Source organism: Thalia democratica, chromosome 6 (assembly GCF_965202585.1).
Source record: "Thalia democratica chromosome 6, ktThaDemo2.hap1.1, whole genome shotgun sequence".
Taxonomy (NCBI): Eukaryota; Metazoa; Chordata; class Thaliacea; order Salpida; family Salpidae; genus Thalia; species Thalia democratica.
Window position 1 is genome coordinate 54,834,681 of NC_139170.1, and position 21,448 is coordinate 54,856,128.

The window sequence follows — 21,448 nt, forward strand, 5'->3', positions numbered from 1 at the left end:
TTGATAGATATTATTTAACTCTTCATTCTTTAAAATAAACATCCATATCCACAGTGGTACAAGATTTTTTTAAATGTTAATATTAGTGGATCTTTTAAGTTCTATTTTAATGTATCATAAGATTGTATTAGAACTTATTTCAAAATAAATAAGTAAAACTTATAGATTAAACGTTACGCGACTTTAAGTAATAAACTTTTTAAGTTACTTTGGTATTCATTAGTTTTTTTATTAGAATAGTAAATCTTAAAGTAGTCTATTTTGTTTTTCAATAAAATTTTCGTTGTTGGAAGTATTTTTACATAATGCAAAACTTTTAAAAAATGTTTAGTTTAAAGTAAAACTACTTAGTTTAGTAAACTGTGTTTGTTTTTTAATTGATGTTTTATTAACTGAAATAACTAGCTGTTCAAATTTTAACGGAAGTATCTCACTTTATTGTCGATTATAGATAAAACTAATATCAAGAGAATAAATTTCATAAAAAACAGGAACTAGTTTTTAAGTATTTTCAACATATTCTATTTTTGGTTGTGTTTATTTTTGGACAAATACATTATTAATGAATTTCTTCTTTATAAGCACTAAAGTAGGTACAGTAAGTGTTAACTTAAAATAATTGTTGTAACACTAAGTAAACAAATCATTTCTATGCAATTTTAACATCATATCGAACTTAAACTATTTATAGTAAAATACTGTTAACTTCATTTTTAGTATTAATATGTGAATTTTTTTTTTATGATAACTTTTTTGATAATAAATTCGTTTATTAATGATAACATACTCGGATATCAAAATGCAACAGACTATACCTTTAGCATAAAAATAATCAACCAGTTTAAATTAATGTAAGCGCTTAATATTAAAATTTTTGTTGACCGAGAAAGTGTTTTGAACAGCAACAAAGCTAAAAATGGTTAACTGTACAAGCTTTTACTAATGTTATTCGTTCGCTTAGGTCGGCAAACAGCGGCCCGCAGGTCACGTACAGCATATGAAGGGTAAAAGTACGTTTTCGATTAAAAATGGGTTATCGATTTAAATGCGGCTCATTAAACAATCAACTGCTGCCTGCAAGCTATTAAATTTGCTTGGCAAAAAAAAGTTATACCTGATGTTTTTGTGTTTAATGTTTAAAGGAAAAACTAAAACCTTGACTGCGAAGTGGCATAATAATTGATTTTACACTCAAAATTTAAACCCTAATGCCTAGCTACCCTTAGCTTAAGTAGCAGGAACTTTTTGTTGTCAAAAACTTATGCTTAAGTTACCACTTACTAGGTTAAAAACCAAAAACGTGAAATATCTCATAAAACTTGCTTTACCAATTTTATATATTAAAATGGTACTATTTTGTTAACATATAATGAAATAAAATTTTTAAGTTTTAACTAAAATAACGTACAAAACATTTTAGACTGTGCACTTATGAACTGGAACAAGTAGATTGCCATTCAGCACTTAAGTATTTTCGTCAGTCAATTTTTATTTCGTATATTAAACTATTAACGATATCTTGTTCTTCTTTTTTAAATGTTACAAAAATACATAACTTTATAAATACTTTCACATAGGCTAAAATGTTTAAAAACTAGTTTAGAATTGTATATACGAATTTATATTATGTTAATAATTCTAATTAACCCATACAAAATTCAGAAGTATTTAATAGCATTTCATGCTTTACGTAAACAAAAAAAAGCGCTATTCTATGTATTACTATGTATACTACAACAATTTTATAACTTATATTTATATAGTTTTTATTTTTTAACACTTTAAAAAGATGTTCTTAGTGTTTTACATGTTCAACTATATTTTTTACTTTAAACGTATATCTTAAGATATTTATAAACAAAATAATTAGTTAATATTTCTACAACAAAATTTACCATATTATTTATACGAGCTTCAGAAATATTTATATATGTTCAGTAGAATCCAGCTAATATAAATATTTTTTAAAGGTAAAATTAAATATTGCAACTTGAGCTATTAACCGTACAAAAAACCTTATATTGTAATAGTTCACGTTAAAAAATGGTCCGGAACAATTGTTTTAATACTAATCATTTACTTACTTTAAACTTTATACAAAATTTAGTATATGATATACAGCTCATAGCAAAACCAAAAACAGAAAACAAAACACAACTTTCTTTAATCACCCATTTAGACTAAACTATTTAACCTAGTCAATACTTTTTACGAAAACGTTTATCAATAAAAAACATACTTAACCACAATACAAGTACTAAGTAATTGCAACAGTAATTCCAGAAACAGAATAGTAGCACATATAAATAAAATCTTAATCAAAACAACATAAACGAAATAATTTAATAATCTTACAGTTATCAAAAACAAGAACAGTAAACTATCGCATATTTACGCAATCGTGAAGTTACACACTCAGGTTTAGTTACGCATTTTAGAATTCTAAAAAATTCAAAAAAAAAAAAAAAAATTTAATATCACAAAAACTAGGTTTATTGTAAATTTTTAATTTAAAATATGTTTTTAAATGCCAATTTACCTCTCTATACATTTAAACTTTGTAAACTTATGTTCCTTGACTATTGACTAATTAATAAGCATTTAGTTACACCTCAGTATATCAGCAATTTTGTTAACAATAAGACATTAAATTAAAATTCTGAAAGAAATGTGACTGTGTTAAATGATGAAAGTATAATGAAATAATGAGAGTTTAAAACACAAATAAATCTTAAATACAATGCAAGACAAGTTTATCCTTATGTGGGCAAAGGTCAAGTTAAAAAAAGGTGTAGTTAAAACAATTTTTATTAAATATTTTTCTTATATTTTGTATATTTTTGTTCAAAAGAATAAATTCATTACAGCTCAAAATGCATATTTTCATAAAAGGCTATAGAAACAAATTTTAATATAGGCACCACACCATTTCTTAATTGTAAACAAATGCTTAATTATAAATTGAATTTGCTATGTAGAATAGAATATAAATGTTAAAAATAAAATAAGTCACACATAAATAAAGAAAAAGATAAAACTTACTTGTTATCAAAATTAGTAAAATTTTTCTACAAGTACATATATTTTATATAAGTTTAAATCCTTTTTTTAATATATGTATAGTTTTATCTTTTGTTTTCATATTTATAAATAAAGTTAACAAGTTGTTAAAAGTGGGAAAGTCCCCAGTCTGCTTTTAACTACAAGCAATATCAAAAAGCAGCCATTAAAGTAAATATATTAAGTATATCTCGTATCTTTACGATCTCTCGTATCTTTACGCATTTTTTTCTGTGGACACAATGTGCGTAAATAAGCGAGCGGTTACTGTATGTCGACATTCTATAAATGGATGTAATTTTTGAATAATAGAAAAACAAACTTAAGAATTTATACAAAAACAAAGAATATATATTAATCAACTTTCTTTTAAGATTTTATTCAGTTTTTTGTCGACTTATTCATGCAATTATAATACAATTAACATAAAATTTTCATTAAATTTAGAAACTTTACAAAATAATAACTCTCCAAATTTAATGTTTCTTAATCTAAAAAAAATTAGATAATTTACCTTAAACTACCGAAATCCACTTTTAAATTATTACGTCATTACACTTGTATTTTTTGTATAATTACAATTTGTTTGCGGTACACTACTTTGATGAAATTTTTAATGCATAAATCAATCGCAAAGTAGTGTAATATGTAATGTATATTTATTTTCAAGGTTTTTATATACTTTAATAGATAAAAAGACAACTATTCTTACGACAGTACATAAATTGATATATAATTACCTTATCTTACAAAGCTATAAAACAAATATAAAAAACTGCTTGAAGTTGAAATATTTTTTTAGATATCTGTTGTATGTAGTTTACGTATGTCGCTCTAAAGTGTTATAAACTAAATTTTGTATAACTAAACATTTATCACTTATTTAGATTTACTTAACGTACTGTCGACAAAGCGTCTTAACATTAGCAAGTGTAAATGCTATAATACGAATATGGTTAGAGTCGGAAAATAAAAATATTTCTAATAACAACAAACGAAACTAATTTTAGACAGAGTTATAAATTCTTATAGATATAATCTCTTAGTAGTAACTAGTTATAAATAACTAAATCAACACATTTTTTTTATAATCGTTTAATTAAATCATGTAAAAATGATAATAAAAATAGGTAAACAAGGTGTATTGGACGAAACGTAGTTGATAATACATTTTATAAAACATTAACTAAGTACATTAACTAGAAGGTTTTAAAAAACTTGACGATTAAATCACATGAATCTTTAAAAATAATACAAATAAATACATATTATAAGTTTCTAACTATTAAGTATATTTTTTGCATTATTCATACAAGTTACTGAGATATAAAAATAGGTTTAACAAAAAACTAAGCAATTTTTAAAAGTTTTTCATATAATTTTTTATGACGTTTCTGTTAGTCTTAGGTAAAACATCAATCCTTTTACTTTTCATATCTAAATAAAAGTTGTAAAAAAATAAAGTATTATCATTGTATTCATGATCTTCACATTGCTCAAGTTTCACTTGCTTATTCAATAACTGCTTGTATTCGATTGAAGGTGTTAAAACGTTCCTCTTTTCCATTTGCTTCTTTTTTGCTTTTGCTCTTTCGAATTTTCTGTATTAATGTTTATTATAATATTAAATAAATTTTTAGTATTACTATGTCTAGTGACAATATAAGTATTTCACTGTAGTTAAGTCTTCAATTAATTTAATACAAAATGTTAGTCTATTTTTAATAATTTAATTTATGTAAATGTAGTTTGACATCACACGCAAAAGTAGTTATTTAAAACCTTGGCAATAGGTACGCAGCCATTAAAAAATATATTAAGTAGCATTAATAAAACTCACGACAGCCACCGTTGGTAACTAGAGAAAACGAAACATTTATCTTGTACATCTGATACTTGAATGCATTCTGCATTTAACGAAAAAAATAGTTCGTACTTTCTGCTGTCTTCAAGCATTTTACAATGTATTTGTTGTCTTTTGAACAATTGTTTATTTTCACTTGATATTGTCTCCGAGGTTTTTAACAGCTTTTCGCTCGGATTAAAAGGGTCATAAACAGTTTTCTGAAACCCTTTAAGCTTTGGAAGTTGGTCTTTTCTGTAAGTCATACATTTCTTTTTTGAGTACGCTATATGCATTTAGTTGATATATATCAGTTTCTAAAGGTACATAAAACTATTATTTGTAAGTCTGATAAACGTATTGTAGCTTTATTGTTAACTTATAAGTTGCAAGGCATTCTCCTATTTAAAAGACAAGTTATGCACTAACCTATAAAATCTAAACAATGATAAACGAATACTATTTTGTTCATCTATCCAAGTAGATATAATTTTTCCAACGTTTACGGTTTCGTCATTATTAGTTCTGAACATCACACAATCGTTAACTTTTACTACTGTGACGTCATCAACATTGTATGTATTGTTTCGCTCGATTGCAGTATAACACTGTCGTTGCTCGTACAACTTCTCAGCCTTAAAACACGAAAACAATCACTCACTAACTTTTATTATACTGTTTTGTATGTTTTTAAATTAAGAACTCAACATTAATTTATATAGAAATTTTTTTTACCGAAACAAAGGCATATTGACTGTAAGCTTTTCCTACAGTTTTCCAGTTATTCCTTCTTTTTTGTTCCAACACAGCCTGATTTTTATTTATAGACATTGCTTGTTTGTGTAGAAGTCCTTTTTTCATAGATGGTTTCTGTAAAAAAATGTTTTTGTTTCAATAATATAACTACACCGTTAAAGAATTTTTTTATACAATATTTGTAAGGTGTTCACCTAAATTAAAACAAAAGTTTTTTTAGGTCGTTTTTGTAAGATTAAGAATATACAATAAACATTGTTTAGGATAATTTAACTTATGTTTTAGATAAGATTTAAACTGGCTAAAGTTGTCTAGTCTTATTCTTTTTAAGGTTTACTTAAGCTGATTTTATAAAACTAAATTAATTTATGTTCTATTAGTTAAGAATATAGTTACAGAATTTAAAAAAAAAAATTTAGTTTATATGGTAAATGTTTAAATAACTAATAAATAACTTATTCGTGACACAAAAAAACACTCAAGCAAAATTTTCAACTTACGTTTTAAAATCATTAGGTTTAGTCAACTTTACAAATTCTTTATTGTCTCAATTTAGCATTTATAATTTTTCAAACTTTTTGTGAACTTGAATTTAATTAGCAAAATCTAAACGTACAATTGAAAACTTATACTTTAATCTACAATAACAAAATTCATTTATAACTCAACTATATATAAATTTTTGGTTTGCTGAGCTACTTATAAAAAAAAAAAAACAATTAAATTAAAACTAAAATGTATATTATTACTTCGTTTACCATTTTTTTAGTTTCATTAGCGAAATTTTTCAGTGCATCTGTTTTCGATTTTGTGTAACTTTTCAAATTGTCGTTCTCTGTCGTTCGAGAAGCAGCTAAAGATTTTCTTTTTTGTAAATCATTCGAATTCCTGAAATCTTGTTGACTCGTTTTAATTGCTTGCTTATCGGTTACAACATTCTCACACTTGCGTTTTTCTAATAATCTTTTCAAAGGTCTATAAAAAATTACACTTGTACAATATCTATATCACGCTAATTGTATATTAATGATGTCTATAGGTTGATTTAAGACAAAATAAAATATAATTAATATAACACCAAAGTAAAAAGGGTATTTTGAATGTTGTGAAAATAAGTTTGTTTACCTTTTCTCAAAAATTTGTTCGTAAAATCGATTAAGGGATGTAAAAAATAAGATGCAACTAACTTCTTTGTTTCTAGCTCATACACATCACCAATAATAAAGCTGTTGATTAGAGTTGCATTTTTCGAGGCATCGCGATTGGATCTTTGTCTTATTGGAGCAACAATCTGTCTTGTACTTGAAGAACTTGGTTTTCTGCTGTTTACACAAACTTTTTGCTTGTTATTTGAGACAGCTTTGTTTTTAACCTCGATTTTCAGTTTTTCTGGGGTCTTTGAAACCCTTTGAAAATAGTAGTTATTTCAGACGTTATTATAATAGCACCAAGTAGTTTTAAACTAATTCATAATGTATTGAATATTGATAAACATTAATTAGATAAAAAGTATTGTTATATAACTATTCCAGCTTATTTAGTTTAAAAGTTTATCTTGTTAAAATTAATAGCTCTTTTACTGCAATAACTACTAAATAACAAGAAAAGTCTAAACAGTTGGCTAACTTTTGTCTTTTTGTTACAAAAAGCTCATCTTGTATAACCATACTCGTTTTTAATTTAGCATTTCTTGAAGCTTCGCGTTTAGGTCTGCATTGGTTTTCTTTTTTGCTTGTTGTAGAATTTTTACTGTTTGTAAATTCACCGTTCAGATTACACGTTATCTTGTTATTTGAATTAGATTTGCTTTTAATTATGAGTTTCGTTTTTAATGGTGTCTTCAAAAGTCTATCGAAAAATTGTTTCGTTTTTAATAATATGCTATTGCAACAAACGGTTTAAACTTACTAATAGAAAATGACATGATTGAAGAATGTGCAATAAGTTAAACACGTCAAGTTATCTTATAACTTCTCTAAACTATATTAATTGCGGAGAAACTTAATCATTTTAAATAGACAAACTGTTTTACCAGAAACACTAAAAAATCTTTTAGTTCTAAATATTGTCGAAAGCCTAAACAGTTAGCTCACTTTTTTTTCTCCGATTTAGGCGATTCATCCTCTAATACCATACTTGATATTAATCTTGCATTTAGTGAAGCTTCGCGTTTAGGTCTGCATTCGTTTTTGATTTCCATGGTAATAATAAATGCTGCCCTAACAACTTAAATATTTATTTCATTTATGTACTTTTAAAATTTTTATGTTATCTTTTGATAAAAACGTTTAAAAATAGTAAGTAAAGCCGAATAGAATATATACTATTATTACAATTAACTATACAGTTATGAAAAAAGTTTGATTGAAGATTTTCACTTTTAAATACTTTGTAACATTCAGAAAATTAATAAAAATGTGCTAAACTTCACAGAATGATGCACAAGTTTATTATAATGTGAAGAAAAATATAACTTCATTTCTATTTTTACAATAAGTTAGAGAAGGTCCGTTTGCACTTAATGAAACTAATTTCATGTTAACTTTTAAGCTGTTTTTTTATCTGAAAAATGCAACTTAATAGTCAAGAAGCTATTTTTTTTAAAATAAAAGGATACATAATTTTAAAGTTATTTATACAACATTTTCTACTCACTAAAGCATACAAATTATACATCGTTTAGTTTAGTCATTAATACTTTATATTTTTGCTTAAATTTAAAGTATTAGAGAAATTGTTATTGTGCTTTTTATAAAAATGAGTTTAAGCTTCTGTAATTAAGTGGTTTTTACTTGCTAATAGGTATAAAAATTCAAAAGTATTTAATAATTGCATAAAACTATAAAATAAACTAAAACACTTTATTGTAATTAAAAATTGTTAAAATTTTATTGTTTACTTTTAATTGGTTACAACATTTGAAGCAAACCAAAAAAATTCAAACACCAATTATAATATTGATACTTAAAGTATTTAATGGTTAGCTAAAAGGTTCATACTAATCAAATAACAAGATTAGCTGATAAAGTTAACTAAAATTTAAAGAATAAACTGATTAAGTACTAAAAACCTGTTTATAAACTTAATTATTGCTTAGCCAAGTATAAGTTGAATCAAAAACTACCTATTTTCGTAAGTTTAGTTTTAGTTATTGTTTTCAAGGCAAGAAAAGACAAAATAAAAGCAATTTTTGTTAACCTTAAAATTAGTTACTAACATCCAAAACTTAATCGAATTTTAACTGGTGTTAAACTAACATAAAATTAAAGTTCGTTTATATGTTATAAGAGTAAAATATATTTTTAATGCAAAAATTTAAAGAAGGAACAAAAATTTAAAATCTACTAGACTACAATTAAGTTAGAAATTACTTATAAACAATACGGTCTTTAAATGAATACAATTTTTTACCACTAATTAACATAATAACTTAAGAACTTTTTACAATTAACTTTTTATAAATACTCATACTTTTAAACTCTGCAAACATTAAACTTTATATAATTAAAAATAAAATTAAATCAAGTTTTAGTTAACATAAATTTTGATAATTGTGACAATAATAGTAAATAAGGTTAAATAAGACTTTTAAAATTTCGTAAATGTTCTAAAGCAAAAAATATTTTCTTATAAGTAAAGCTATTATTACTACACAGTTAATTTTTAGTCTAGAAGTTTTTTTTTAATTTTAAAGCTTCTTACATCATTTGCAAGGCAAATATGTAACTTTTGCAAAAATTGTTAGATGGTAAATTTTAAGTTCACATCAATTTTTTATTTTGATCCTTTTTTATATTGTTAATTACCTTAAAATTAAACTAGTAAAATTTTGCAATAAAGTTTCATTAATCGATCTACCAATAATATTTATTTTTAATGAATTTTTTTGAATAGAGGTATAAATAAAAAGGTTAAACAATAGTGATTTATACAATGAAATAAAATCTGTTGTAAAGATAGGATTTAAAATTTCTAATACTAATTTTAATCTACATCAAATTTTCATAAATATCAACAAACTTATATAACTTTAGCAACTTAAAACAAAATATTTACACACTTGTAAAATATTCAAAATAATCTTATTTTGCATTACAGAACTTTCTTTTTTCTTTTGATTAAAAAAAACTCGTATTTTATAATCAATTAAATAAATTTTAAATCATTATTTTTTCAGAAATACAAAACAGTAAGTAGTTAGCAAAATATAGTTTTTTTTATCTCATAGTACATATCAATCTATTTCAAAGCAATATTTAACAGAAACGAGATAACGTCATTAAAATATTTTAACTACTATTAACTGTATGTAAACTTTATTTAACAAAAATCAAACATTGGTTTTAGTAATCTAATAAAATTATAAAATAGAACAGTTTTTGACCTGTGCTTTTGATTTATTTAAAAATTGTAGCTGCTACATAAATGAAATGATACAGATTTATTATAACAGAAACTTAAATAAAACTTAGCTGCATTCCATGTATTAAACTTATTTAAAAAGCATGAATAATATATTTAAATGTAGTAGTTTAATTGAGTTTTTATTTTATTTTAAAGTTTTTTAAATTAAAAACTTATAGACAGGGAACAACCGGCAGTTAGAATATTTCTTTCAAATGATATCAAATGATTAAAATAATGTCAAACTTAAGTTAGTTAAAAAACTAGTATGCATAGTAAGAAGTTTCATAAATATTTCTAACACAATTGATCCTTGAGGTCATTTATGAGTTGTTTTATTTATACCTTACATATATAACTAATATGTACAATGTGAACTACTTTTCAATGGTATATGTACCATTTAATACTTATAAAATATTACTAAATTTTTATGATATTTAAATAAAAGTGTTTTAAACAACTTTTTGGATAATTTAAACTTAAGCTTAACTTATTTCATCCTAGGTGTACACTTCACAAAAATCAATTAACTTTGAAGTTATGTTACTTAAAAGCAAAATATTTTAGTTAAGATGTTTCATTGAAATCATCATTTATAAATAACATGAATAAATTTTCAACTGAAGCATAGAGTAACTAATTTCAATATCAAATTAATTATAAGTAAAGTAATATACCCATAACAATTGGCAGTGGTTTTAAATATTTTAAGTAAAACTGCATGTTTTATAAATACGTACATCTTACTTTGTTTTAGCCTATTTAATTATTGTATAAAAAAAATAAAAGTTAAATATTAAAATTTAATTTATTAATTTTAAATACTAATAACTTAAAATTTTCTTGTCTTAAAAAAATATAACATATCCCTTTCCTTATTTTATAACTTAACAAAAGATATATTACTATTATTTTAACCAATGCTATAAAATAAGAAAATAAAGTGTATCTTAGTTTTTAAAAAACAAAGTATAAAAATATATGATATTATAACATCTGCATTAAAAGTTAATCAAAAAAATTTTTATAAAAAAATAAATAAAATTTAAAGCACTAAATGCTCAGACTTAAAATTTTATAAAATATTAAATTTAAAATTTTGCTGTCATGTCCAAGAAATTTTTTGTTTGTTTGTATGATATAGGAAGTCTAACTATACTTTAATTTAATAAACTATCTTTAAAGCTACTTATTTAATATGAAAATACCAACAAAATATAAAGTCAATAAACAATTAAATTTTATGTTTCGACCACTGCAAAAGTAACTGCATAAAATCATTATAAAAAAAAACAATAATTCTTTTGGCAAACATTTGCAATAATATTTTTAGTAATTATAAAAAATGGTTGTCGTATCTAAAGTTTTTGCTGAAATAACTAACTAACTATCAAAATAAAACCACTTTACTTTAGGTTAATAAGATGAGACTATAGTACAACGTAGGAATCATTCAGCTGGAAAGGTACTTTTTTGGTCTTTTACGAATTTAAAAGATAAAGAAAAGTCCTTTATAAGTTAATAGCCAGGACGAAAATTTTATTATAAAAAATTTATAAGGTAGTATACCAAAATTATTTATTAAAAACATAAACTATATTTAATTTGCAAATTTTAAAACTAGCAACATACGTCACGACCTTTGAGGTTTTTTATAAAACGAAAAACAATAAAAACATTAACATTAATTTTTACAAACATCATTACAAATGATCTTCGTTTTATATTACTTAAAAAAAGTAATTCAGAAATTATTTTTATAAATATAAGTAAATTATTTTTTAAGATGGTATCTTTTTACTTCATAATAGTTTATAATTATGCATTTAAAATTAAGCTGCTTTATAATAAAATAATAATTTTTCTTAGTGAGAAATAAATTACTCTAAATGAGTTAATTGTGAATAAATGCAGTGCTTTCTCATTTATCCGATAGTGATCGGCAATGTTTTATAGTAATTATAGCCGGGCCGGATAAGCCTTTGGTCGGATAAAAAACAGACTTTGTTTCTAGTTAATGTGTCTGATAAATACTAATTAAGTTATATATAATTTCCCTTTACTTAAGTTTTTTTTTGTACGAAACAAACAGTTGTACTTCAATAAATGGTTTAACCACTTATATTATTTAATAATCCTTGTTCTCTAAGTTATTTATTAGTTTTTATGTCATATACTTTTTTAAAACTAATCATTTTTAATTGCAAAAACAAAACACTTAATCAGTTAACATTTAATTGTTACCAGTAGAAATATAAAGTCTGATAGTTTATTTGTAAATAATTTATTAGCGATTTTAATCTTCTGTTAAACTGTATTTTTCCCTACAAATTGGACAATCGAGCTTGTTTTGGAACCAGCTTTTAACGCAAGTTTTGCAAATTTCGTGGCTGCAAGTCAACCTAATCATTGTGATTTTTTTCGCTTCATCATCCATACAAATACTGCAATGATTTTCCTCGCTTGCTTCTTTCGATACCAAGCTGTCGAATTTTTTAATTCACCTTTCAATAGCTTCCTCCATCTCTTTATCGTTGTCGGTAGAACGCACCGTCCTGATATGAACGTTTAATGGTCTGAACTGATCGTAAGTATTATTTCTATTATTATTTTCAAAGTTAAAGAAACGTTCTGTTATGGTGAATGTTATGCTAAAATTTTCAGGTTTTGCAATTCCAGTGAGCCTGTTTTGAAAAGCGTTTTGTCGACGTATTAAATGTGGATTTCTCTGTAAACTTCTTTCTTGTCTACTTTGGTTTTGTGAAAACCTGTAGTTTTCAGTTCTGTTGTTTGTATTTCTAGTGCTTGTACTTAGGTTGTAAGGATAAATGCTTCTTCTACGATGGTTATCCATTTTTTAATTATGTTATTGCTACTGAATATTTGTTGTAAGTTAATAGGATTTTAAAGTTGCAGAACTGAAAATTATTTGTTGCTTGTACTCGATTAATTTTGCGACGAACCGTTACACTACTATCTAAAAGATTATCTAAAATATTTTATGTTAGTTTTTAAAGTTAGATAACACCGTAAAAAAAACTTATGTACCAAAATAGCTTAAAACTATACTAATCTACTTTCTGAGGATTTTTTAATCTAAGTTATTCAGTGAGTGTACTGAGTCTTTAAATTTACTTTTAATTAAAATATTTTTTATACGATCATAACTCAAATTTTATTCTCTGACAATAACACAACTTTTTAAAAATTGTCTAGTTTCACTTTTAACGTAAATATTCTACAAAGAAAGCTATAAAAATAAGTTGTTAACTTAAGTTTTTTTATAGACAACAGTACTGACTTTGACCCAAAAAGTTAACAAATAAAGAATTAACACGTTTAATTTACATGCGTTTTTGAAATTATAAATTTAAGTATAATTTAAAAAAGGAATATTTGCTTATAAGTTTTAAAATGTTAAATTAGCATTTTAAAAGGTTACCAAACTAACGTAATCCTATTATTGATAGACTTAACTCAATGAACTTATCTATTTAATAAACACTTCAGATTACTGTTAAAATAATGCTCTTCAATTTAATTTATTATAGCTATGTTTAATTTTGTTCGTTTATCAAGTAAAAAAAGTATGTCTTTTTTTTATTAATCTTATGAAAACCTCCTTGTTTTTATTTACCACTAAATAAAAGGAAAAAGAGTGAACAGTTGTTCAATTATAAAAGCAAAAAAAAAAAGACGTAAATAAACAAAAGGTTTCAAAAATAGATAACTTTAGTACACATGAGCAACTAAAGCTCATCAGTATTATTCAAAACTGTTACATCATTTTTAACAAAATTCAACAAATTACAAATTACTACCTGTAGACTTAAAGGTATTGCTTTTTAAAAACGTTATTGTCAAAAGTAAAACTAAGATTTTTATGATTTATATTACAAAATTTAAAAAAAAATAACAAAAACTGTTAGTATAAAAATTATAGATATTAATTAACTTCTTTAAAACCTCATGAAAATGTTTGCACTATTTAAAAAATTTAAAGTTTGTAACCTAAATTCTATAAATTATAGTAATAACAATTTAAGTTATTTAGGTTTATTTAGTTATTTTTAAATTAAGATGTACAATTTTCTAATACTTCAACCAAGTCTTAAATACCATAAAGTTAGCTAAAGTCTACGTAAATTAACTTTAGTCAATTATTATACATTAAGTGAAACTGCTAGTTCTAAATACAGGAATGCTAATATTCTAGGCATAAAAAAAGTGATTGAAAACAGCTAACCTGAATTACACGAAACTATTTTAAGACAGACTGAGTTTATTATGAAGCTGAAAACTAGTTTTATTATTAGGTTGTCTATATTATTAAATTAAGATAAAAAAAGAAAACAAGTCTACTCATGAACCTCATTTAAATAGTTAATTTTAGCAGTATTATCTGCAACTAATTTTTGAAATGGATTCTGCTGAGTAACATTTTCATTCTAGTTATTTCAATTCCTCATATATCTGGTGATTGGATAACTATAAGTTTTTGATAATGTTTGATACCTAATAAGTATTCTAATTAACTAAACTTATTGCTTTTTTAAGCAAACAGGAAAGTAATACAGCATGAGTTAGTATAAATAGTTTTTTTGAAATTTATGTAGCAAATGTAAAACAACTCAAAAACTGTTAATAAAGTTTGTATTTGAAAATTAACAAAACATAAGCTGTTGTACATTGGTAATTTCACTAATTTATCAAAAACAATTTAAACTGAAGTCCTTAGATAAATTTCAAAATGTTTTTTACTTGCAATTATAAAATTATTACTAGTAAAATTTAAGCTAATAGTAACAGATGAAATTTTTAGAACTTTAGTTCAACTCTACTTCTTTAATTCAGATAAAATAGAAAAAATTTAAAAACCATTTGAACGTCTAAACAGAAGTGTGATTTTAAATAATGTAGCAATTAGAAATAGTACTAAAGTACATTAAGATCAAAACAAATACTGTACTTTATCAATATATAGTTAATAACTTAGCTGTTTATCGAAGCAGTTAGCTACAACTGATTCTATGATATTTTTCTGCTAATTAACACAAATATGTTCAGATCAACTACAACTGAACCTTTTATTTAGCTTACGTAAATAAATAGTTATAATTACTTAATAATACTCAAACATTTTACTTTTTAGTTGTAATTCAACCAGGTTTTTACAGTTCAAGCTAAAAATAATGCTAAATTATTATTAAAATATTGTTGTTTAAGCCTAATTGCTTGGGAACATGAAAAAATGTTGCAAGAAAATATAACTTTTACAAATACAGACCATGAACTTGTTTGTCACACATAACTTACAAAAGCCTTATTTCTTTGAAGTTTCTAGAAAACAACTGGTAAACACAAAGATATAGCTAATGATGACTACAAAACTTATAAAAAAAAATAGTATTATACCAAAAGAGTATTTTAATTTCTTAAAAAACATTAAAGTTGGCACTTCATAGTAGGATATATTCACTAAATTCACCGTTAAATACTTATATGTTTACTCATAAAAAAAAATTAATTTAATCAAGAACAATTTATATAGAAACTAGTTGGATTTTAACCTGTATAAAATTTTTATTGTAAACTTTTACTACTAGCTATAATAAATAAAACTGTTTTTTTTTTTAAATTTTTATGCTTAATTGAAGATGAACTTCCATTACACTTTAGATTAAATTTCCTAATTAGTTACAATATTATATTATTCTTAACTTTTTAAATAACACTTATTGTATTCTTAAATTTTTTCATACTTCACTAAGGATGCCAGTTTTTGTACCAAAAAAAAAACATCCTAAGTAAACATACACCTTTATTAACTTCTATAGTAAATTCTACAAAATTTTTCAAAACTATTATCTATGCTTATAGTTATTAAGTAAGCCTGATACATTAACATATTAGGTGTACTTAACAAATAAGTACAAATATCATAAACATAATCATGTAACTTATATCCCACACATATATTGCTTAACACTTTATTTATTTAAATTTTTTAAATAAAGCTGGTAAAAATAGAAGGTACATATGCTTAGGAAAACAAAATACACAATTGTTTTTATTTAGCTGTGTTGTTTTTTACATAATTTGAACTGGAGATAAAAACTAACTTTCATTATTAAATTTAGAATTTTCTTTGGTATCTTAAATTTGTTTCATTTACTATCTTTCTTGCTTTAAAGTCTTCCGGGTCATAAAAGCAAAACATTGGACAAACAGGTGTATTAGGTTACAAATTTTTTTGTTATTTCCATAAATTAATTTTTTTAACACAACATTAGAGTATGGTAAACAACATTTAAGAAAGAACATCATGTTTAACAAGATAAATAAGTAATTTCAAACTAATTAAAATAACAAACTTGATGTATCTCTTGGTGATAACATGATAAACAAAATTTTATTAAGTTAAAATAACATGGTAAATGAACATCATATTTGTCTAAATTCTAAGCAGATTTTAGTAATCTGCAGTAAAACACAGTATGTTACGTCAAAGATAAAAAAACACATTAATAACTACTTAGAAAACAAAATTTTATAAAATCTGACAACCTTTTTTAGTTTTCGTAAATCTTTCTTTAAAACACTAGCAATTAACACAAATAACCATAAACTACTATTAATTTGTATAGGGTTAAAGTTTCTGTACTTCAAAAAAGCCATGTTGTAGCTGAACAGATCTTATCAGGGACAAAAAATTATCTTATAAATATTAAATTTAAACTATATCATCAGGGGAAAACTTAGTTTAGTTTGGACTAGATAAGTTTCTTAAAGGCTAAGTAAAATATAGTAAATGAAAAAACGAGAATGTTAACATCATAGAATAATTATATATGATGAAGTAAAAAAAAAGATAGAAGTTATAAAAAGATGTTAAATACGTTTAGTAAAAATGGCCATTTTATCTAAAACTGCCAAATATTGCCATATTTTACCATAATTTCAAAATAATAATACTATTATTATTTATTGTTACAAAACTAATAATTGTAATATCTGCATTAAAAGACTTTTTTCCCTATCAATACAGTTAAAACTTTATAGTTATATGTTTGAGGTTTTGATCGTGATAATATAGTTTAAGTTAGTTAGATATTATTATTTTTTTTTTAAAGTTACAATAATACACATTTAAAAAGTTTACAAAATTGCTTAATAATTGACACTAAATTAAAAAGTCTTAGAAAATAGTTTCTAAAAAGTTTAATTGTTTTACTAAACTAAATTTATAATCTAAACATTAAAGCCTACCTATAAAACAATATTTACATAGGTAAATATTTAATTTTAAAACTGGGTTACACATAGCATTTTTCCTACAGTTACTTAGTGAATAATCTGTTATAAAATATATTATAATAGTAACTAATATCAAATGTTTTATAAACATTTTGAAAGTTTTTATGGGTAAGAAGATAAATACTTTTCTCTAAAATTATAAATAATGAGATTGGAAAACCAAGTTCTTAATTTTCTACCTCGAAATACAATATAGAAAATTATCTTGAAAGAAATACAAACTGAAAATAAAATCCTAAAAACAAGCAAATTTTTGAGTTAGAAAAAATTGCATCTTAAAAGGATAGAAAATTATAAGAAATTGAAGCAGAAAAAATACACAGCAGGTTAGAGTCAGTAGAGAAAGAAAACGATGGTTATATAGTTTGTTAAATGACAAAAAATACGCTCAGAACATTTTTGCCAAGGACCAGGTGATTAAAGACCATTTTGGTTATCGAGTCGCACACCACGGATCAGACTTGTCATAAGTTGTTTTTAACTTAATTAAAGCTGTTTAAACGAGAGAGTTGTCAAGATGCGTTGTAGTAAAAAAAAGAAAAAAAAAAGTTTAAAAAGTGAGAGAATAAGCTAAAGAAAAAGTTTGTAATGCACTTTCATGCAGTTCTTAACTATATTTTTCCTTACGTTTAGGGGTTTAAAATATTTGAATAACTTTTTGTGTATTAAAATGTTCTCTTTTGTTATTTGTATTCCTTTTATTAGATAAAAAATTATTAATTTCAATAATAAAATAATGAACTTGAATATAATTGAAACATTGAAAATGAAATACTTTCTATGGATTGAAAAATATTTTTTTTTCGGAAACTTAACATTTTCATTTTAAGATGCTTGCTTAAATAGAGTTATAACTAATTTGCTTTTATTTAAAGTTTACCTACTTATAAATAATTTTATTCTACTAAACGCGATTGTTAACAATTGTTGACCAACCTCAAACTAAATTTTATTATTATTATGAAGGAAAAATTTAAAATGTGCTTAAATTGGTTTATTTCTACAAAACAAATTTTTAAACAAGAATATATAAGTGTTTTCAATTAAATTCTAGACATAAATTTTTACATTAAATAACTTTCATATCTGTAAGCTTAAAACTAATTATTTTTCATCTTATTTATTTTAGCTTAATAAACATTTCACAAAGCACAAAAAGTTTAAAATATATTAAAACTGTAATATTCACTTTTAAACTTACAAAAAATTAGGTTTTTTATTTAATGAAACAAAAGAATTGAAAAACTTTTCAAAGGAACACTTTATAGTAAAAACTGAAAACTTTAACAAAATTAAATTATGACTATTAGTTATTAACAAGAATAAATAAGTGATGTAATTTAAATTTAGTCATGATTTTTTTAAACAATATATAACTATATATTTACAAACTAACATATAAGGGGTAAATGTTTCAATTAAAAAACTTTCATATCTATCAGCTTTAAACTAATGCATTTTTCATCTTAATTACTATAACTTAATAAACATTTCACAAAGAACAAAAAGGTTAAAATATAATAAAACTGTAATATTCACATTAAAACTTACAAAAAATTAAGTTTTTTAATTAATGAAACAAAAGAATTGAAAAAAAATTTCAAAGGAACTACTTATTGTAAAAACTGAAAACTTTAACAAAATTAATTTATGACTGTTGGTTCAAGAATTGTTCTGTATGAATTTGGAAAAAAAAACTCTAAAACATAATTACTGTTTGTTAATACTTTTAACTTGAAGTAATAATTTTTAAATATGAACAGGAAAAATTTAAAACATTCTTAAAAAATATCTAAATCGTTAACCTTTTTAACAGCTTTGACAAAATAAAAACATATGAAAATAAATATTATTACCCTTATAATATAGCTTGTTTAGTTGTATTGTAACACTGTTCTACATAATAATGTGTTAAATTTAAACATTGATTGATTTGCACAAAGTCAGTTTTTGTTTTACGGGTTGAAAAAGCTTGAACTGTCTTCTAACCTCTTTCATCATGCTTTAAGTCATAGGAACTTTTCAGCAATAAAACTCCATGGCTTTGTACCTTGATCTGAAAATATTAGTATTTAATTTTGGAATAAATCATTTAAATGTGTATTACAGTTTTATTTCATAATGTTGAAAATAAAAAGTGTATTGGTAATTAGTAGTTTAGATGTGTAAAGATACATGTTTAAAATGTTTATTAAATATTATATAAAGACTAGCAATTTCTAGTTTTTTTTAAACATTTTTATTAAATTAAAAGTAGTCAAAGTTTCTTGTTAGTTTTTATTCTATAAATTTACAAGATCAAGCTGCTGATTAAGCAGTGCACTGAAAATGACTTTAAGTTTTTAATTTTTTAAACATTATGCAGTAGATAAGTTCTCAAAACATTTACTACTTATAATAATTAGTTAATCTGTAAAACAGATTTTGATAAAACAACTTAAAGTTAAAAAATGTAGAACAGCTATAAAATTTGAATGAAAAATATTATGTAAATAGTTAAATCTTAATTTATGATAACACAAGCTTCTGCAAATTACTAAAATAATAACATTAATAAAAGTTATACTTTGTTACTTTATTCTGAATATGGTTAAAATTTATAAACATTAAATTTAAATACACAAAGTTAACGGAAAGAAGATTCCTTTAAGCTCAAACACAGGTTCAAAAGATTTCAAATATTTATACTAACGTCTTGTCCTGGATAATACGTCATAAGATATCCGTGGTGTGCGACTCGATAAACAAAATGGTCTTTATTCACCAGGTCCTTGGACCAAGTATTCTGAGCGTATTTTTGTCATTCAACAAACTATATAACTACTGTTTTCTTTCTCTACTGACTCTAACCTGCCATGTATTTTTTTCTGCTTCAGTTTTTTTAAATTTTCTATCCTTTTAAAATGCAATTTCCTCCTATTCAACAATTTGCTTTTTTGTTTTTTGAGATTTCTGTTTTCAGTTCTTATTTTTCTTTCAAAATAGCTTTTAAATGTATTTCCAAGTAAAAAATTATGAATTTAGTTTTCCATTCTCATTCTTAATAATTTTAGAGAAAAGTATATATCTTCTTACCCGGACATACTTTCAACATGTTTTTTGATACTAATTACTATTATAATATATTTTATATCAGATTATTCACTAATAGTAACTGTAGAAAAATGCTAGGTGTAACCCAGTTTTAAAATTAGTTTTCACAAATGTAAACATAGTTTTAGAAGTAGGCTTTAATGTTTTAGTTTAGAACTTAGTTAAGTAAAACATTTATATTTTATAAAACTATTTTCTTAGACTTTTTTTAATTTAGTGTCAATAATTAAACTATTTTGTAAACTTGTTATATGTATCCTATTGTAGCTTAAAATTAAAAAAAAATTCTAATTAGTTTAAACTATATTATCACGGCCAAAACCTCAAACATGTAACTATAAAATTTTAACTATAATAATAAGAAAAAAAAATCTTTTAACGCAGGTATTACAAGTGTTATTTTTTTAACAATAATTAATATTAGTTTTATTATTCGGAAATTATGGTAAAATATGGCAATTATGGCAAAGTATGGCAGTTTTAGAAAATATTGCATTTTTTAGTAAACATCTTTAACATTTCTTTTTAACTTCTATCTATTTTATAACATCATCATATATTGTTATTATGTGATGCTAACATTCTGGTTTTTGCATTTACTTTATTTTGTTTAGCCTTTAAGAAACTTATCTAATCCTAACTAAACTAAGTTTTCTCCTGATGATATAGTTTAAACAATTATACATTAATTTTTTTTTGTCCCTGATAAGATCGCTTCAGCTACAATATGGCTTTTGTAAATTACAGAAACTTTAACCCTATATAAATTATTAGTAGTTTGTGGTTGTTTGTGTTCATTGCTAGTATTTTAAAGAAAGATTTACGAAAATTAAAAAAGGTTATTTAAATATTATCAAGTTTTTTGTTTTCTAAGTAGTTGTTAGTGTTTTTTATATTTGACGTAACATACTATGTTGTATTGCAAATTACTGAAATCTGCTTAGAATTTAGATTAAAAATGATGGTCATTGA